Source organism: Sylvia atricapilla, chromosome 3, assembly GCF_009819655.1.
Source record: "Sylvia atricapilla isolate bSylAtr1 chromosome 3, bSylAtr1.pri, whole genome shotgun sequence".
NCBI classification, from domain to species: domain Eukaryota; kingdom Metazoa; phylum Chordata; class Aves; order Passeriformes; family Sylviidae; genus Sylvia; species Sylvia atricapilla.
In genome coordinates, this window is record NC_089142.1 from 29555607 (window position 1) to 29576144 (window position 20538).

General features: G+C 42.6%; 1 long non-coding RNA gene across 1 annotated transcript in view; it reads right to left on the reverse strand.

Moving 5' to 3' along the window:
* LOC136358876 (uncharacterized) overlaps positions 1-13754 on the reverse strand; it is a 41990-nt gene extending 28236 nt beyond the window's left edge. Inside the window, exons 1-2 of the long non-coding RNA XR_010743173.1 lie at positions 13423-13754; positions 5959-6070 (exon numbers count right to left, since the gene is read on the reverse strand). This is a non-coding gene — a long non-coding RNA (uncharacterized lncRNA). The remainder of the gene's footprint in view (positions 1-5958; positions 6071-13422) is intronic.
* Between the last annotated feature and the right edge of the window lie 6784 nt (positions 13755-20538).

Here is a 20538-nt window from a genome sequence, read left to right on the forward strand (position 1 = left end):
CCCTTTGCCACTGTGGGGGAGGAGGTAGAGCCTGGGAAGTCCAGAGGAGTGGGGAAAATGTGCTTTTAAGCTTTGTTTTACTTCTCATTATTCTTCTCTAATTTTCAATGGTAATAAATTCAATTAATATCCCCAAGTCAAGTCTGTTTTGGCCGTGATGATTTTTGGTGGCTGATCTCTTTCTGTCCTTGTTTCAACTCAAAAACCTTTTATTTTCTTTCCCCATCCAGTTGTGGAAGGCAGTGAGTGATAAGAGTGGCTTTCATGGGTGTCTGGCATCCAGCCAGAGTCAAACCACCATAAATTCTTCTGATGTTTAGCCCTAGCAATTTTTAAGGGGTAGTTGGCAGAAGAGCAGGTTCCATTTTTGAAGCTTTTTATGAAGAAAACTCACGTGCATGTAGTGTGATTAGAGGTTGAAGAAAACAGTCCCAACATATTACTACACTTTCCAAAAGAAGAGGAAACACGCTGAACTTTGAGACGGTACGTAATTCAGGAAGAAGAGTAATAGAATGGGTATTGAAAGAATTTCCTGCCAAAGCACAAATATTATCAATATGTAAATCTTCACAGGAGGTACTTAATGCTTTTGATATTAAATACTCTGCCTATGCAAGTCTTTTCCTATTGCTCAATCCTCTTCAAAACTATTGCGAAGCTTTCAAGATGAGGAGATTATGTCAAGAATCCTCTGCCTAGATGGCATTTCTCAAGTGCATCCAAGTCTCATAAATTTCAAGTTCACTTAGAAAGTTCTCATGGTTGTCAATAAAGCCAGTTTTAAAGCCCAGAAAGACTCCTCTAAGCACTTGTTATTTGTTAAACCACAACTCTGTTCATTACTGTTCTGCTTTGTCAGCAGTAACACCCACCTCTATCATTCACAAATTTAACCTGACTTTTGCCCATAATTCCTATTTTTCTTCCACTATAAATACCAAAAATTCAGCTACTTCTACAACCCATGTAAGCCATACCCTGAACAACTACCTTGGCCCTAAATTATATTTGCAATTATTTTAAGTCATATGCTGTATTTGTTGGATTTTCTTTTTCTGAGTTCACTACAAGCTTTTCAGAGTCACTTAGATCTGCAAGAAAAGGCTTTTGGAAATCTCAGCCCGTTTCACCTGCTCCATCTGCAGAGAAAAAAAAAAATCATCAACCTAAAATCACAGCTTCATCAGTGTCTCTCCTAATTTCAAATCCATATACTATCCAACTAAACCATCATCTTTCAAGATATTTACAGCCCAATAAATAACTGATTAGGAAGCTATTTCTTCTGCCTTCCCACATTTTAATTAGCAAGCAACTCAAAGCCATTAAAAATGGGGAGGGGCCATCCCTCTGCCCTCCTCCTCTCAGTCTTCTGGTGTGACCCCTGCCCACATCATTTAAATTCCCTTTTGATGGCACTTGTCTTGAATCAGACTGTAAATCCTTTTCGGGAGACCTCACACCTTACTATGAACAAGAAGAGTGCAAGATGATGTACAGTGCTAATCCTAACAGGACCTTCAAGCGTTACTGAAATACAATATAAATTGAACCTGACAAGTACATGAATCTTCACTGAATGCTATTTGCAAAACACAGATTAGTGAAGTTTCTCAAATACAAAATATGGGGTTTTTGACATTGCAGATACTGTTTTATCTACCTATATGACAAACATATTTTGTAAGAACTCTGACCAGGACATTAACTCATTTACAAAAAATAGTCACAAAGTCTGGAAAGTCTTAGAGTATCTGAACCTTATATGAAATGTAAAGGGACAGATTAATGTTTAGATTATGCCCTCTCATACTTTCACACAAACATGCACACAAACATATTTGAGATAAAAGGATACCAACAACAAGGAAAAAAACAATTAACAACACAACTCACTTTATCAGAAGCATAGATACTTAACACATATACCAAGCAGATGCCCATCTTCTCTACATTCTCTCAAGAAGGAATTCACTAGTGCTTTCATTGTCAACTTAAATCAGTTATGTGCTACAACCTCTCTGGTATGACAGCAATCACCATTAAGTAGTGTCCCAATCACATAAATTGCTCTCTATGTCTTAACGGTTGTTATTTTACCAACAGGGTCCACTAACACATATAATCAGTTGGCAGGACTGGAATCTTGAAACTGCCTCAATTGACTTCTAGAAAAGAATGAAAAGTATGAATCAACTTTTAGCACTTCCTCATTTTTTGTTGTTGTTGTTATTGTTGCAAGGGAGGGTGAAGGGGAAGATCACTGAACCTCAAACAGCAGACATGCTATGATACATCAGGGGTAAACCCAGACACATGAAATCTCCCTGACCCCTCCATCATTTTTCAGGGTTGGGCCTCTTCCAGGAAAAAAATAATTTTTAATACTTCCCCCCCGTTTTGCTCACTGGTAAATTTCTAGTTTCCAAAAGTCCTTTAAGTGATTATTTCCTACAAGGCTTTGGATTTCAAATTCTGAGTGAACCACTGGAGAGATGATAAAGACGTGAAATAATCTTGTGAAAACTTTCCAGCAGAGTCTAAAAACAAAACCAAGCAACCTGTACAAACAAGCAACTCTGAGAACTTAAAACTGAGTTTGCAGTTAAAAATAAGAACCTGATTCCATTTTAGATTCTTCCTAACAGAGACTGGATAATTTCTAGATATTAAGACACAGACATTACAAGAAAGATTAAGCAGTATGCAGAAAAGATTGGCCTAATTCATATGCCTGTGATAAATGAAATGAGAGTTTTAAACAGACATCTATGTTTTAGGTGTCAAACATTTCTTGACGTCTGTGGCAGTTGGCAGCTGCAAACATCCGACTGAAAGCCCCATCTGCTGCTTCACAGCTTCCAGTCGAGGATGTTTACAGTCGCTCACTGTCAACAGCAATACACATTCCTTGGCTGTTTATTTTATGTTATTAGCCTGCAGAAGCCTCCAAGCAGGTTAGTTAAGATCACTACAACTTCTGTTGCTGTGTTGCTGCCTGCAGATATACACCGGACAGTTTTTATAGTATTTACTAATGAAATAATGTACAACTTCCAGAGGAACATTTGCAAACAGCTTAGCATATTTTCTATTCAAGCATTACAATTCTAGTATTATGTTGCCTGTTTTACATCCAGTAAGGATTAAATAAAGACGTACAAAAAGAGCAACTTGCTTCCACTGTTGTATTTGTTTTTGTTCTCCAAGAGACTTGACCAATCCTGTCACACTCATACAAAAACTGCATTACTCTACAACAAAGTTCACTTATCAGCACAGCAACTAAAAATAGCAACCAGGACAAAAATAGAAACAAACCCTTCCTAAGGCTATTTCACTAAAGTGTCTGGGATGGTTTCCTTCCCCTCAGAAAAGTGGATGCAAGGAAATTATATTATATTATATTAGAAGTCAGCTTATGCAATATTTGCTTCTAAATAAAACCATGGAAAAAACCCACCACCCAGCCCACAGGGGACTGTGGGGAAGAGGGAAGAAGTTGCACAGCAAGCTCTGCAAAGGCTTCAATAAATTCAAGATTTCTACAAATTATATGAGCAAACCAGTTGCTGCGACTCTTCACGTAGAGTTGGCAGAACGGCATTTTTCACCAAATGAAAGAGCCAAGAAGATTTGGCATAACAACATCTCGGTTGTACAGTTCTGCTGGGTTTTTCTGTTCCATCCCCCATTTCCTTATTAAGTTAATGATGGGGAAAAGTAAAGATTAATCACTCAACTACTTTTCTGAAGTCATATGAAACCGCAGCAGGCAAGCAGAGTGATTATATCACTCTAATTATAAGGTGTTTTTCCTTGAAAGTTTCTTACCCCCAAATGAATTCACCACACTGTAAACCAAGTAGGTTATGAAAAGACTGTAGCTGGAACACAGAAGCCTGTGGCGTATTTACTCAAACTGATAAGTCTGAAGGGTCTCTGTAAGTCACTTTCAAAACTCAGAGTTATATTTTCTATACTAAGGTTAAGAAAATTAATCTTTCAGGCAGCAGGTGAAAACAAGCAGAATTATCCCAGGGCCTTTCCCTTTATTCAATATAAACTTTGAGCTACTAAAGCTTCCTAGGGAATCACATTTTCTCAATGGGTCAAGTCACTAAGGAAACAAAGCAAACTTTATCAGTACTGCACAACTCTACATTCCAGGAATTCCTAGCACTTGGCATCTATATACCACACCAGAGCCACAGGATCCACTCACCCTCTCCTCGGGAGAGCTATCATGACAAGCTATGAAATTCTCAGTAAGGTCCCCAACTTTTCACAAAGTTGGCAATATGAGGAGGTAATGGCCTTTCCTGTGAGATCTATTGAAGAACAGGACAGTAAGAAAATGTATTTACTAAAACAATACTCTGAGAAAAAAGGATAAGAGTTCCTTTCTTGGCAAGTTCCATCTTCTTTATCACAAGTCAGCTAAGAAATACACTTAAATCACCTAGTAAAACAGTATGCATAGATAGTAACAAAAGAAAACAAAACACCCCACAAAACAAAACACCCTCAAATGCAAAACACTGATTGCCGAATGCAAGTATTTCAGCCTAATTACACCTACTCGTGACACTAAAACTATAATTTCATTTGTAAATATACTGCCCTAATAGCTACACCTTAAAGGGGGAAAATATAGGAAGGTTATAAAATGGAATTAATTAGATGAAGGACATTACACCAGCAACAATATGCAATCCCACACGATGTATGGCTACCTTTCCATTTTAAAAATGGAGATTTTATCTGTATGCAAGTCAAAAGAAGGCAAATCTAAAACTGTGAGGCGCTATATCACATAGTATGGACTGTTACACAGAAGAAGGCAGTGAGTTGTCTTTACCACTCTGATATTTAATTTGTAAAGTCTTCAGTAAGAAAGAGGTGTTTAGTAAGAAAGTGTCCAAGACTCAAATAGCAATCAACAGGGCTTGATACATGCTGATCTTGATAAGGTGGAACATACCTGAACAGGTAAAATACAGGTAAGACAAAAGGAACAACATTGGAACTTTTCAACGTCTTCATGAATCTATAGCTCATGTTCCAGAAGAAGAAAGGGGCAAACTGGTAGCACTTAAGCCCTGTTCTGTGAAAAAAACCAAAAGCTTTCAAATGCTTTTCTTTCATTCCCCTGAAATTTCTAAGTCAGATGAATGGATTATTGGTAACAAAGAAAGAATTACAAAAACAAACAAACAAAGCAACTAAACCAAAACTGGCCAAGTGCTCCTAGAATTCAAAAAACAGGGCCTCTACCTTTTCTGTTACTTTCCATATAGACAAGGTGCTAGGGTAACTCAGACAAGTAAATTAGTTTTTAATCATACGAGATTAACACTGGAATATCAACAGACAAAAATCCAAATTAAAAGGTACATAGAATTTGCAAAAACTTAACCCATAGCAACTATTTTCTAAGTTCCTTTATAGTTTACACTTTCAAATTTGCTTGTCAAAATCTTTAAGACCATCTTTAAATATGGGAAAATATTATTCCTCCTCTTCCTGTCACTGAAAGCACAGGAAGATTAAGCACACATTACTTATATGAACTCAAGTTCACAGCTGTTATGATACAGCATGAGTATCTCCAACTGTTGCAGATGAATCCAATTCTCTCAGCTGCATTTTAGTTCTAAAATGCCTGAAGCAGCAGGCTCCCCCTGCACTAAGCAGGCAGTTGCAGACAAGCAGCTGAAATTATGCACCAAACGAGACACAAAACATCCAAACATTTGGCAACGAGATGTCAAAACTCTTGCTAAAATCGTGAACAATACATCGTGCCTAGTTTTCTTGAGCCTCTTTCCAAAATTCTCTCCTCAATGTCTAATCATTAAATACCTCAATGAGCTTCTAATCCACCCAAGTGAATGAATACTACAGTGCACCTCACTAGCAATATATCTTGGTGAAAAAAGCCCAAGAACTTACTTCTTAGATATCAGTGGATCCTACTTCAGTCCCCTTCATAAGAGATAGCCACACCTCCAGGGAGAATTACATTCTTCATCCACCAAAGACTGCTCCTCAAATTTCCAAGAATCTGTATCACATACATGAACAGAAGTTATTGTAATTCCAGAAGTTCAGCAGTTCAGATCACATAGTTCTCATTATTAGGACAGTCTGCAAGAAGTCAGATAGCTTTTAACAACCATTATTACAACTGTGTCCTTTTCTGGTACCGTCATTTAAAATTTAGAAAGTGTTTAAAGTGACACATTACTCCTGAATGCAGCTGTCTCTCAATTTGTGTAGATAAAGGTTAACTACTAAGGCAGCATAAGTACTCAGAAACAAGACTGAGGAATTTAAACTTCCCACCAGAGGTAGACATAATGACTTTTCATTTATTATATTAAGAAAAGTACAGATTACACAGCCACAACCAACCACATAATCAATCTCAGATTTAACATCATTTCAGAAAAGCAAAATCCCCAGAGCTTTTAAGATGGAGAAGAACTTACACAATCATTCTGGTGGAAGAAAGACATAGAGAACTCCCATGAAGATGGATGAGCGAACAGATACACAAGACAGAATTACAATATTAGGCAAAACCCAAAGGAAAAGAGATTAAGAAGAGCAGAGAAAAAACAAAATAAGGAGAATTAAAGTAAACCGACCTGAAGTAGAAGAAGAATACACACATGACAGTTGTGAAATCTAAGTTATGAACACACAACAAAAGCAAAAGAAGTGCAGGATGTAGCACTTACTAACTGAAATGTATATAGTCAAAACATACTATTTATCAATCCGCACTCCTGACACCTTTTGAAGGTACCTGAACTTATTCTGGATGTGCCACATGAAACAAAGATGCCTTTGATAAACACATCTCCACCAAACAGCTACAGCTAAAGAGAAGTATGAGCACTATTTATGCTCTGCTATAGCATCAGTGAACAGTACAGTGTTGTTTACTCCTCTCCATTTCAATGTCACAAGGGAATCGCTGTGAAGCCTGCAAACCTGAAGCAGTGGCCAGAAAGGCAGATGCAACAGGTTCACTGTTCTTTGGTATCAGCTGGCACAAGTGGGCGACACCCAGGTAGTTTGAAGCATTTCTCTCTCCTTGGCGGCAGAGCCAAGTGCCAGTTGCTGTTCAATGAGCGGCGCAAGCGGCGCAGCATCCAGCCTGAAACTGTGCTAACTATACATTGCTGCATCACCTCCCAGTGCAGAGCCATTAACTTTGTGGCTTCCCATGTCAGATAAATACAAAGATCACACACTGGGTCAGCACAAGAGTAAAGAGTATACATTAGACCAGGAAACAGTCTCCAATGCTAGTAACTCCTCACAGTATTATGGGAGAAGCACTGTCCAAGAGAGCATAACTTAACAGATCCCATGCTTAGCAAAGAACATTGACTTAGCTTTAACAGTGTGAACAAAATACCTACAGCATTTACAACTCATTCAGCTGCAATGTCCACTTCAAAGGCAAAAACAGCTGCTGTGATAAGCCTCTGGCACAGGGGACATATTACAGTTATGGCACATACTGCACACAGGAGCAGACATATGTTTAAACACAAAATCCTGCCCCAACATCCTCCAAGAACTTCTAGAACACTTTCACCCTGCATTTTGCAAACTGTCTCCTAACGCACATTTCTTGTTTCCTTTATTCAGGACATACAAGTTGTGCTGAAGTTGCATCCCTGGGGAACTATTTTATAACCGTCTGTACTCTTGAGAAAAGCAGGGACTTTAACTCCGATCCAGCCCATTGACTCACATCTCACACACTGCAAGTTTACCCTCATATTTCCATTTCAGGGTCAGGTTGTTAATGTAGGAATCGTTTCTGCTTGCCTATACGTAGAACACTGCACCCATCCCAGATTCCCTGCAAATACAAGGAAGGCCTGTTTTTACTTCCCATCGCTCCTTTACTCATTTAGAGCTCAAACACAAAACCAGGACATAAAGATTCTCGAAATAATTAGCACAATTATAATGTTAGTCCTTCATCTCCAGCAGATCAAAATAAATACAGCCTCTGACCACAACACTATTGCAACTTAATGTACTCCACAGTGAACTGCACAAGCCCCAGATGTTGCAGAACAGTCTACAAGGCTTCAGTTTACACATCCTTACCCACGCGGTTGTGCAATGCTTTGATTACTCTTGACCCAAAGGTACTTGAACATTACCAGAAATTAGTTCTAGATGAAAGAGAACTACTGGGTACTACGTGAAGCAAAACATCTATTAAAAGTGTGCCGAAAGCAACTTTATTAAGAACAGCACGTTCTAAAGTAATTTAGAAAATGCTTGTTTATTCATAGCACTACACAAGAAAAACATAACAGCAACATTTAAAGAACAAAACTAGAGTTCGTGTGCAGCAAATGCACTAACCTTTGCACACATACCAACTGGGGCAATACACCTACTCAAGTCGCAGTCTTCATTTATTTCCAACATTTCTTTGGGTGTGACCAGGCTTATGAAATGAGGGAACAGAATGAGGCTGAACATCAGTAGTTAAACACTTGCTTATTCCCACAGTTTGATATTAAACATTCTAACCTATCAGATAAAATGCTGACATCATACTGACAGGTCCATGAACTTGAATCCTGTTAATGTTAACCTGTATCCTCATCACAGTGAAAAGGTCTTTCCTCCCAATTTTTCAGAAGCAGAAGTTACAAGAGACTAATAAGCACATGACAAAAAATGCCCGCCAAGTTAAGGGAGAGGCATAATTCAGACCTACAAAGCATCAGACTGACAAGTGAAGCAAAAAGAAGAGAGGGCTTACCAGCACAAACGCCCTAGCTAAGACACTGGGAAAGCTCCAAAGTGCTCAAAAAACTACTACACAGCAATCAACACTGACCTGCCAAAGAGCACACACAGTTCTAAGTTCTGCAAGAGCTCCAGAAAGCAGAGTGAGCCCTTCTGGAACACCTAAAATAGAGCTGCATGTGAGAAATGACAGCTAGGAGGAGGGCATAAAGTCAGAAGAAACCCCTAATTGATCAACTTCAAGCATTGAGAACTTAGAATTATCCTTCTTCCTCACCTTCACCCCAAAGTTTTCAGTATAAATTACAGAGAGTTACGCTAAAAGCTGCCCCCATGCAGTTTTCCACAGATGCTAACAGGTCGTGTAATTGCATTTTACTACTGATAGCAGAAATAACTGCCCAGAGATTATGAAAAACAGACAGAAAAAGAAATAGGACACACATGAAAACATTTTTCTATTAAAACCCCCCACTTTGCTGATGGTCAATTGTGAGGACAACCCTTGGAAGATAAATATAGATTCAGCAGTCAGTTAAAAATTAGAGCTATGAGTACATCTCTTGACAGCTCCAAGAACAGCTCTCAGTTGCTTAGACTCATAGAAAGTTTATAATCAACTTGCTGCAAATGCTTTAATTTAGAACATGTGTCACATAGGAAAAACACTAAAGCAAGACCTGACTTTATTTTTCAAATGTCTTAACAACTAATCCCCTTGGGATTACATCAGGCATGTCACATTAGGATGGCTTGGGCTCACCTTGACCGGCGAGTATGTTAAAATGCAACTAAACCTGTCTACGTATGCAGTGTAACACATGCTTCTAATATTTCAAATGGTTAGAGAGGAAAAGCATCTGTGGATCTAACATGGATCAAGAACATATTATCATGTGTTTCATTCAACATGAAGTGTCATAGACAGAAGCAGTCTTACAGAATAATGTAAAACTTACTTTTTAGACACCTGAACTAAGAAGGGAAAACTTGTCTGCACAAAAATCTATTTGCTGTGGTAGGCTGCTATTGTAAAAAGTATATTTATATAGTACAAGTTTTTGGTACAAAGGTCTACATATGCAAATGTCTGAATTAATAAACTGGAGTTGAGAAGGAGCTTCTCCTGTTCTTGTTAATTTATGGCCCAGTGCTACATTCCTTTCAGGCAATGCCATAATCTTCAGAGAATGACTTCACATTATCCTCCTCAGAGTAGTCTAGGAATGCAGACAGAAAGAACATCAACCATCACCTTCATAAGACTCTCCCTCTTAACCCTCAAGGGTTTAGGTGCCTGATAAGGTTTTAGATATTAGTAAAACTTTAAACATCCGTTCTTGGCTGCTGGTACCCTCTGCGCGCACAGCTTCCTGCCAGTGGGTACTTGTACCAACACTGAGGCCTTCCTAACACTGATTGAACCAATACTGCACATCCAAACCACCACGTGGTTCTCAAATCCTCTGCTCACCCTGTCACTCCTCAACTGCTGAAGTGCAAGAATGTGCAACTTCAAAATCTGTCCTTTATTCCAACAATAAAATAAGGAGTTTGGGATAACACCAGTTGCACCAGAAACCTTTTTATACAATACAAACACTAAGAAGAGTTTAGGTTTAAATCCCCCTCTAGGCCTGTCTTAGCCACAAGTCAAAACTTGGCTTTCACTCCCCAACTTGAATGCCTGGGCCTATGTGGTGATGCCATCTATATTTTGACCACTGCTTTCAATAGGAGAGGCTCAGTCCAGGAGCTTCTGCCACCCAGGAGAGCCACCACATTCAAATCACTCCTCCAAAACAGTAAGACGTCTCCCTTTTGCAAAAGGGGACCCTGCTTAAGCACCTCATTCCAGAGCATTTGCAACTGCAAATAACAAATGGATTGACACCTTCACCTAGCTAGACCCAAGACTTAAGCCTCTATAAAAGCTAAGCTGCAGAGCAGATCTCTCTCTGTACGTCCTGCTGGTCCCTGAGGCTCTGACTGTCATCCTCTGAAGTGACAGAGGACACCTGGCATGGCCTTTTCCTGCAAGTCCCACAGACAAAGCTGATACCAACTCTGGGCTACAGGCACCAGGGCAGCTGGTCAGGCATTTGCACACTCCAGCCATTAAGATACCCTAGGTGTTTTGCCTCCTCCTTCTGTCAACTGTACAGAAAGTACAGACATGCTCTTGGCACATTATCTTCATTCAGCTTTCTAAAGAATCGGGAAATGAATCACGTGTGGTACTTGTATCTAGTCTACTAAAATAAACAAAACTCAACCACAGGATCACTTTTTAGTATTCGAAGCACTGTGTGCTGGTGGACACAGCCCTGACAAAAATACTTACTCAGATGATAACCCCTCCCTCTGTGGGCTTTAACAGCTCCTAACCCAACGCGGTGTCAGGGCACTTACTTGGCTGCAAATACACCTTGAACATCACACCTTGTCTTCACAGTAAGGCAAAGGGGATTCCAGTACAAAAGCAGCAGTGACAACATAGCTTAGAGAACTACAACAGCAGTGCCAGGTCACTAACTTTGTAAGTAGATTTATGACTAAGAAAAAGAGCTGTTAATTAGTTTTCAACGGTAACAGCAAAGAGCTAATGATGTATTAGGAATCACTAACATTGCATTTAACACTTAGTATTTCCCTCGTTTCTCCTGAGGCAAGAGACAGACTAACAAATTCATTATATGACACAAGAGGTCTCGATACACAAAAACTATTACCAACTATATTAACCTCATCAAGAAATCTATCCAGAAAGTGAACCAGTAAAAATTATTCTTTACCCAGATCTTTTGTCAATGAGCTCATAAGTAATGCTTCCATTCCCTGTATGTGTGCAAGTTTGAGTTACAACAAAGCTATGCACGACAGCCATAAAAAGGTAGCATGCATATTAACATGAGTATATTAGGTTTGACTTTAAAAGTCAAGTTTTTGAGGGCGAGAGGGGAGTTTTCTTTTGCAATCAACCCTTTTAAATTCAGCCTTCTCCATTCAAACAGCTGGCATATAGAAGAGCTTAAAACATAAAAGGCAAAGTGACCTATTGTGTTTTGACTCAAAGTAGATACAGAAGTAACCTTCAAGGTTACCTTGCCCTATGTGCGGCCTCAGGAAGGAAAAAACCACAGTTTCAGCTAAGGAATTTCTTGCCTGGCTGGAGGCCACGCCCGCCACAACAACTGATGGCAGGAAAGCATTTGGATTCACAACTCTACCCGTAGCACCCAGCCGGAGGCGAAGCAAAACTTTCTCATTTTCGGAGAAGAAAAGAAACTCTTGCTCAATAAGTAGCAATTATGCTGCAGAATTTATATGCTGAGCACGGCTGAATGTACGAGCACCAGATCAGTCAACCATAGCTTTAGTGCTTTGAGTATGATTAACAGAATGAACTTTCAAAGGTCAATTAAATGTCAACACATTTTAAAGAGATATTCTTCTTAAGCTGGGGCAATGTGTAACAGTACCTTCCAGAGCTGCTGCGCACCTTCACCTTAAAATTTTACCCATCTTATACTTAGATATGCAGATATAAAGATGATAAGTAATTAACCTTTGATAGAAAATAATGGCTATTTACACTCCTGGCTTTTCTTTCGCTAAGCTGTCTTTATTACTTGTGTCGAAGCAAGTACACAGAGACACTTGCCCCAGAATTTCATTTCAATTGTTGAGGGTGTGAGCAAAGTGAGAAGAAAAGGAGCAAGAACAGTTTGAAAGTCTAATAACTTACTAAACGAAAATGAGAAGAGGCTTTTGATATGCAGCTGAGCTGCCTCGATGTGAATCTGGGGGAGGATTGGGGGGGGGGGGGACGGGACGGGACCGTAACTGAATTAATTATGAACGCATTAATCATGACTTTAGGCAGCCTAGTGATTTAGCTCTTCACTTCTAAACCTTTCTCAAAATTCAAATTTCAACTGACTAGCTCAGGACATCTTAAAACAAACGCCAAAAAAGCTGAATGCTTAGTACAGTTCATTTAAGTTGCCCCTCAAACCGGATGCTCAAATCGTAAGTTAGTTTAAAAGTTTTAAAAAAATCAACAAAAAAACAAAGTCTCCAACTCAGTACAAACTACAAGGAACAAAATCCCGACCAAGGCCTCTCAACAGTACCATAATCATTCTAACATGAGCAATATTTATTCAAGACCAGAGCTAAAGAATAATTTGAGAGTTGAGAAAAACCAGCAGAGAGCCGCACTCTGTGCAGACGCCAGAAGAAAACGGGTTGGAGAGTTTTCCTTTCACAAGGGCAGCGGTCCCGGCATCTCCCCACAGGTAGGACTGTAACTCCACGCAATTTTAGGAAGAGTTTTTTAGGAGGTTCCCGCTCTGGCCCCGACAGTCCCGCCAGGTTTTGGGCCAGGTGCCGAGCGGCAGCGTACGGCGACAGCCCTCCCCAGACAGGGAGACAACCGGGGCGAACAACCTTCCAAGTTGCTAAAAAGTTTCCACACGCGGGGGCTGCCCGACCCCACGGGCTCCGGGGGCACGGCCGCCCCGTCCTGCCGCACCTGCGGCCGCGTCCGGAGCCGCGGGCGGAGCGGGAGCACAGCACGGCCCGGCCCGCAGGTGCCCCGCGACCCCCGCCCGCTCTTACCTGGACGGGTCCCGCCCAACTTTCCCACTCCGGGCGAAACTTGCGGCAGACAGCGAACCCATTGCCGACGGCCATCTCCAGTCCAGTTCAGCCCGTCCCGTCCCGTTCCGCCCCAGCCCCCCGCCAGCCCGGCCACAGGGGCGGGGAAAGGGGGCGGAGGGAAGCGAGCCCGCCCCGCGGCGGGCATTGTGCGCCCCCGGAGCGCCCTTCCCAGCGGTTGAAGAGGCGTAAGCTCCTCCTCCCCTCGCCATGTTCTTTGTTTCTCCGGCTTTTCCCGGCCGTTCCCGGTGACGCCGCGGCCGCCCCGGCGGGGCCGGCGGAGCGGAGCGGGGCCGCCCCGGCCGCAGGTGACCGAGCGGCCGCCCCCGCCCGAGCGCCGCCCCCCCGCCGGCGGGGATCCCGGCCCGCTCCGCCAATCGGCTCGGGGCAGGGGGCGCCTCGGCCAATGAGGCGCCGGGCAGCGCGGAGAGTCCCGCGCGGAGCCAATGGGGCGGCGCGGAGGGCGGGCCCGCCTCCCCCTCGCGGCGCGCGGCGCGGGCCGGCCGGCGGGGGCAGCGTGCGGGGCCGCCCGGGGCGCGCGGGGCTCGGGACGGGCTGCGCGTCCCTGAGGGCACGGCCCGGCACGGCACGGTACGGCACGGCTCGGCACGGCACGGCACGGCTCGGCACGGCACGGCACGGCACGGCACGGCACGGCACGGCACGGCACGGCACGGCCCGGCACGGCACGGCACGGCACGGCACGGCACGGCCCGGCACGGCACGGCCCGGCACGGCACGGCCCGGCACGGCACGGCACGGCTCGGCACGGCCCGGCCCGGCCCGGCACGGCACGGCACGGCTCGGCACGGCACGGCCCGGCCCGGCACGGCACGGCTCGGCACGGCACGGCCCGGCACGGCACGGCACGGCTCGGCACGGCACGGCCCGGCCCGGCACGGCACGGCACGGCCCGGCTCGGCTCGGCTCGGCTCGGCTCGGCCCGGCCCGGCACGGCACGGCACGGCACGGCACGGCACGGCCCGGCCCGGCCCGGCACGGCACGGCACGGCACGGCCCGGCACGGCACGGCCCGGCACGGCACGGCCCGGCACGGCACGGCACGGCTCGGCACGGCACGGCCCGGCCCGGCCCGGCACGGCACGGCTCGGCACGGCACGGCCCGGCACGGCACGGCCCGGCACGGCACGGCCCGGCTCGGCCCGGCTCGGCACGGCTCGGCACGGCACGGCCCGGCTCGGCTCGGCACGGCCCGGCACGGCCCGGCCCGGCTCGGCCCGGCACGGCACGGCTCGGCACGGCACGGCACGGCACGGCTCGGCACGGCCTGCCTTGCCTCGCCTGCCCACTCACAGACTTGTTCTGAGAGGCGGCAGGGCTGGAAGAGAAAAAGGACTTTGCGAAGAAGCTGAGTGACGTGCCCGGCTGGGGATCCAGAGAGAGGAGTTGGAGACCAAAAGACTCCCTTGAGTCGTGCTTACGTCAGTTTTGGATTGTAGGGAACACCAAGTCCCTTATATACCCAAGAAGTGAGCAGAAGCTATAATAACGGTAACTCAGAGGAGAAAAGCGCCACTTTGGGGTCTCAGTGTCTTTCCCAAGACTGCCATGGAGTTACCGCCGTTTGAGATCACCCAGTCTGACAGTTCACCTGGCACTGCCTCTGTAACCCTAAAACACGTCACCCAGCGGCACATCCAGACTCTGCTGAGCACCTCCGGGGATGGTGACTCCACCACCTCCCCGGGCAGCTATTCCAGTGCCTGACCACCCTAACAGAGAAAAATCTTTTTCGATTATCTAATCTGAATCTTCCGTCTCACCTTTAGGCCATTTCCTCCAATCCTCTCACTATGTTATGCTCATTTGGTGAATCACAAGTATGCACCACTCGGTCCTACACTGTAAGTCACAGTTACACACCTCAAAACTGGATATGTTTGTTGTTTATTCTAAAAATACATACTCTTGTTGCTTGATGCTTGAACTTCTGTCATTATTCCAGTCCTCAAGTTCAGGCAAACCCTTTTTCAGGCTATCCTGATCTTTCTCCTGGCTGTTCTTCTCTGCCACACCATCAGGAAATGTCACTGGTACAGTCCCTAATTTAGTGCATGGATGGACCTGTTACACTTTAAATAGGTGTGATGCCTGATCCTTCTGGAGCTTCTTTCCATGAGGGAGCATTTCCTCTGTGGCATCTCATTTTAGCCAACTTCTTACCCATTCTGCAGCATTTCACCTGTAACAGCTTTCTGTGAAATTGTGTACCTAACACTGACTGAGGTCTGGTCATGCCGAACTCCTGCCTTCACCTTATTCAGGAACCTTCCTCTGCTCACAGAGAGTTCTGGGTTTGTGTCACAAAATACACCTTTGGTGAAGCCCTGTTGCATTTTATCCCACCTTCCACTTGCGCCTATTTAATTGTATTCTTTTTACATATTTGCTCTCAATCCTTAGTGACTAATGGCAGCAGACAAGTAGCCTGCAGTTGCTGGTTCGGATTACGAATGCTGGCAATAAAAGCTCACTGGTGGGTACCCCATGTGGACTTCCTCCTGGGAAGAACTTCTGACACTTGCCCTTTGCTGACAATTGCCATGGTAGAAGTCCCACACCATAGATATGACAGTAATAGAGGTTAATTCTTGCTTGTATGCCAAACACCACGTCTTATGGCCATGGAAGACTCATCAATATTATGATTAACAAAAACTGATTTGGCTAACTTGGATTTTTCTCCCATACATGTGTCTTAGGGTGACTAGGTCCTTCTTTCTCAGCCTTTAGTCTTGAGAGATGAATATCAGCATGCAAGTGCCCCTCCTGTGCATCTCAAAACAGAGCCTGGGCTTAGATTTTTTTCACTGCATTTCTGTTTCTCAATTAAGATCTGACCTACTGATCTGATTTGGTACTTTTCTGGTGTCTGCAGATTTTAGCACAGATGTTCAGGTGTTATTATTGTTTACATGGCTTGCATTTCCATCACAGCCAGGGACAGTCTTGCCATGCGCTTCTGTTACAAATGTCTCATCAAGGATAAACCTGCCCCAAACAACCCACAGCTTATGTTGGACAAGGTGTAAGGGATGCTGAAGGACCAATGAAATCTAGTATTTTTACTGGAATAGTTACCTAAGGATTAAACCAAATCTCAGCACCAGAGAAGGGCAAAAATTTTGGAATCACTCATATCCGTAGTGTAGAAATCCCTCTTGCAAAAGCCCAGCTTCGCAAAATGTGGGTGAACTAAGACACCAGTCACAGCAGATATATAGTGATTTGCATTGCCTTTGTGATCTGCCTCTGACTGACCCAAGGTAATTGGCCATGTTCCTCATAAACAGTTTAAAATGTGAGAAAAACCTTTCCTAAGCCACATTTACAGGAGAAGAGGGTTGTGTGTCATATCTCACTACTGCCATGGACTAAGGGCAGGCATGGGCACTGCTGCCTGGCTGACATCCAGTAACCCCATCAGAGGTGAACTCTCACCAGACTTTAACACCCAAATGGATCAATCAGAAGGCTGGGTTAGCCCAATCTTGCTCACCTTTGAAGACCTGAACATTACTGGTTTACACTTAAAGTATATTGGTAAACATAAAGTTCAGTCATATATTTAAGATGTGCAGGCCTTTATTTTTCACTCATGGTTTATTATTGTAATATCTGCTGGTGAAAGCTATTAGACTGCTAAATGAAATGTTCTTTGAGTTAAGAAAAATTTGTGTCTACTTTTTTAGGGGCGTGTCTCTTACAAACATGGTAAGTCAATGATGCTCTTGTAGTGATTAATGGAGAAGCCACTCAGAGTTTTTGGGGTGGAGGTTTCTTAATTACCAAGATAACCACCTCATCAAATCCATCTCTCAAAGACAAAACAACTGTGTTTTACTCACTTTCACTGCTGTAGTGAGATGAAAAAGTGGTGATATATTCTCCCCAGAGGTCATCATGGGTACAAATAAGGTTGAGGATCTAATGTATACACACAGACTGGACAAAGCCTGGAGTGTATTTTACTGTAAGAGAAACTGAACAGAAGGGAAGGAGATTAAACAATGCATTTGGAAAGAAGATGTACGTACCCTACATGGCATTTGATTCGCAGTGGAGCTGCTGGATGGAAGGCTGGAAGGAAGAAAAAACAGTCATTTAATTTTATTTTTTAATGAAGGACAAACACACTGCAACATTAAGGACAAAACAAGTAATATCTTCTCGCCTCTTCTGATCCAAACTCAAAAAAGGTGCCTCACATCCCTTTTGAGCCAATACTCAAATTGTCACATAATAGTGTCACATATTATTTCCACCAGAAAACAAACTCTACCCTTGAGCTGGGAGCAGCAGTGACAAAGTTCTGCTTCCTTAGGGAAGAACATACCTTTTTCAATATTTGTTTAGTACTCCTAGCGTTCTTCCAGTCTATTTTCTATCAGGAAGATGGATTCCTCAGTCAACATACTCCACCCTTTCTTTGCAGCTCTGACCACTTGTCTCTATCTCTTATCCAGCTTTTCCCAGTCACAAACAAGCAACACGTTCTGGCTGATGTTCTGTGTCTGTGTATGTTTCTGTTATATGGCATATATAATCTAAGGTTTTGGGTGAAATTAATATTACATCATTTTTCTTACTCTAAAAATGTTTGTACTAAAAAAGTGATGAAGCTAGGCACCCCTCCAAGGAACATATTTCAGCAGTACAAAATTATTTTCTGCATAGTCCAACTTTCAGAACAGCTCTTGCTTTTATAATGTCTAGCACAAGAGGATCTGATGTGGGTTGGCTGATAGATACAACCATAATGAATCTGCCTAATGAATAATACTAAGATTGGGCAGTTCTGCCACTTCATTTCTGACTGAAACAATAATTCAGAAAAATACACTGTTCCAAAATTCATTTTCTTCTTTATTGTAATGACCGTTTTTCATCTGCAGGAGATGTAATGTGAATATATAACATTTGGACCAGAGAGGTTACATCTTTGCCCTCCACTATTGTCTTCAGTGCTGGAACACAGCAATGGGTTTCTTTGAAAGCACAGCAGACAGCTTTTTAAAGTGGCCTCTCTGGTAAAGACGACAGCAGCAGATGTCCAATTCAGTACTTCTATTATGCACTTGGTGAGATACAATTAGGGAGAGGTATGTAGTCTTTAACCTTCAAAACACATGATCAGAGTAACTGGAATATTGCCTTGCATCTGAATTTCAAAGTAAAATTAACACAAATTAAAAAATACTTGGAAAATAATATTTTACAGTTTAAACAAAGATGATTTTTAGACTTTCAGACTTTAGACTATAGATCTCAGCTATAAAGCAATATTAATCTGGACTGAGAGGGTTCAATTTAGTGCCTCACAGAGATGCATGTCATATATATCCCTCCTATTACCAGTTACTCTCTTCTTTCTCTGAAGTTATTAATAACACAGTTTACCTCCATATAGCACAGTTGGAGAAGTATATGCTAACAAAAAATACCTGAGTTCCCTAAGAAAATTACTAGATATAATGTATTGACCACAACAGCATACACTTGTCATTTCTGAGCTTCATAGTGAGCTTCATGGGACAATGCAATAGTTAATTCCAGCGAAATGCTGTGGTTGAAAAACATAAAATACAACAAAATACAATAAAATGAAATACCATAGCCAGTTTTCAAAACATGCAGAAGCTCTATCTGTTTTCAAGCCTTGTTACCAATTCACTTGCAACTTACATTTGAAACAACAAAACACTAAAGAGTAACGAGCAAGTCAATGTACAGATATGTGCCATGGAGCTTCAATGCATGTGTTTGCTTCACAGTAGGTGGTGTCACAGCTCTTCTTTTACCTTAACCTAGTAGCTTTGGAAGAGGGTAGGGATTTTTCCACTAGCTGTTTTGAATTGTGTTCTGCTATTGTCTGATAGCATCACTAGCTGAAACCTTACCCATGAAGTCAAAGTGAAGCCAGGCATGAGAAAAATCTTTAGTACTGAAGGCCAACAATAAGGGCAACGTGACTTTGAATCGTTGTTTAAAGAACGAAGGGCCTGGTTTCGCCCTTCTGGTATCAAAGGAATTTTCTCCTTAAGCTGTCTTGCTAAACACAACAGGACTATTTAGTTAGTGCCACTTGATACTAGCAAAAAGCAAAAAAAATCTAGTATTAAGAGGCAAACAATTACAATTAGAAATATTTTTAAAAAACGTATTTGGAGACAAAATAAGCAGTTCTCCTTGTACAAGATACTACATAATTATTTAAATTTAAAGCTATTTATATTTGTAATACTGTAAGAGAGGAGTAAATGTCTGTAGTTCTTCGCATCTTCCAGCAGGAATAGACCATAAAATATGAAATGTATAATGCCCTAGCAAATTAAAATTTGGAGTAGAGGTGAATACATAAAGAAGAGAGGGGAAATCATGAAATACTGCATTGCAGGAACTCTGATTTACTCATTTTTGGACAGTTCTGTGGTAGTAAATGTGTGTAACATGAACAGGCACACTGCATGAGCTTGTAAGGATCAGGGCCCTGTGTACATTGGGGAGATGCCATCAAACAGCATGAACTAACAATTTTGGTTTGCAAGACAAGCTGCTACTATCATATGAGTTTTGTAAGTCTCTTTTTTTCTAGCTGAATGTGTGGGACAAGATAGCAAAGTAATTAGTCCATATCCTTTGTTCTTTTATGAGATAATTTTTCTCATTGTCTAGAAGGCTTTTTCTTTTTTTGTCAAAAAATACTTTCAAGCTTCAGGTTTTCTGTGCTGTTCACTTAATCATTTGTACAGTAACTACAGTATAAGAAGCAAACAAGTAGCACAGTGTTTTATCACATTGTTACTTTGGTAATATTAAATCATCGGACTTGTAATTCATGATAGTATTATTTTCTATAGTAAATTACCAGGAAAAGTAAACTTCAGCATTTTTCTTAGAAGTGTAGCTGGTGGAGTGTAGTTAAAGATTGTATCATGCAGGGACAAAGAATTAAAGAGCATAACTGTGATTCTAACATCAAAACAAATGCTTGATTTTGTGTCTTTCTTTTACTGTAGCTTTCAATTTTCTTCAAAAATTGGTGGAGAAAACCCC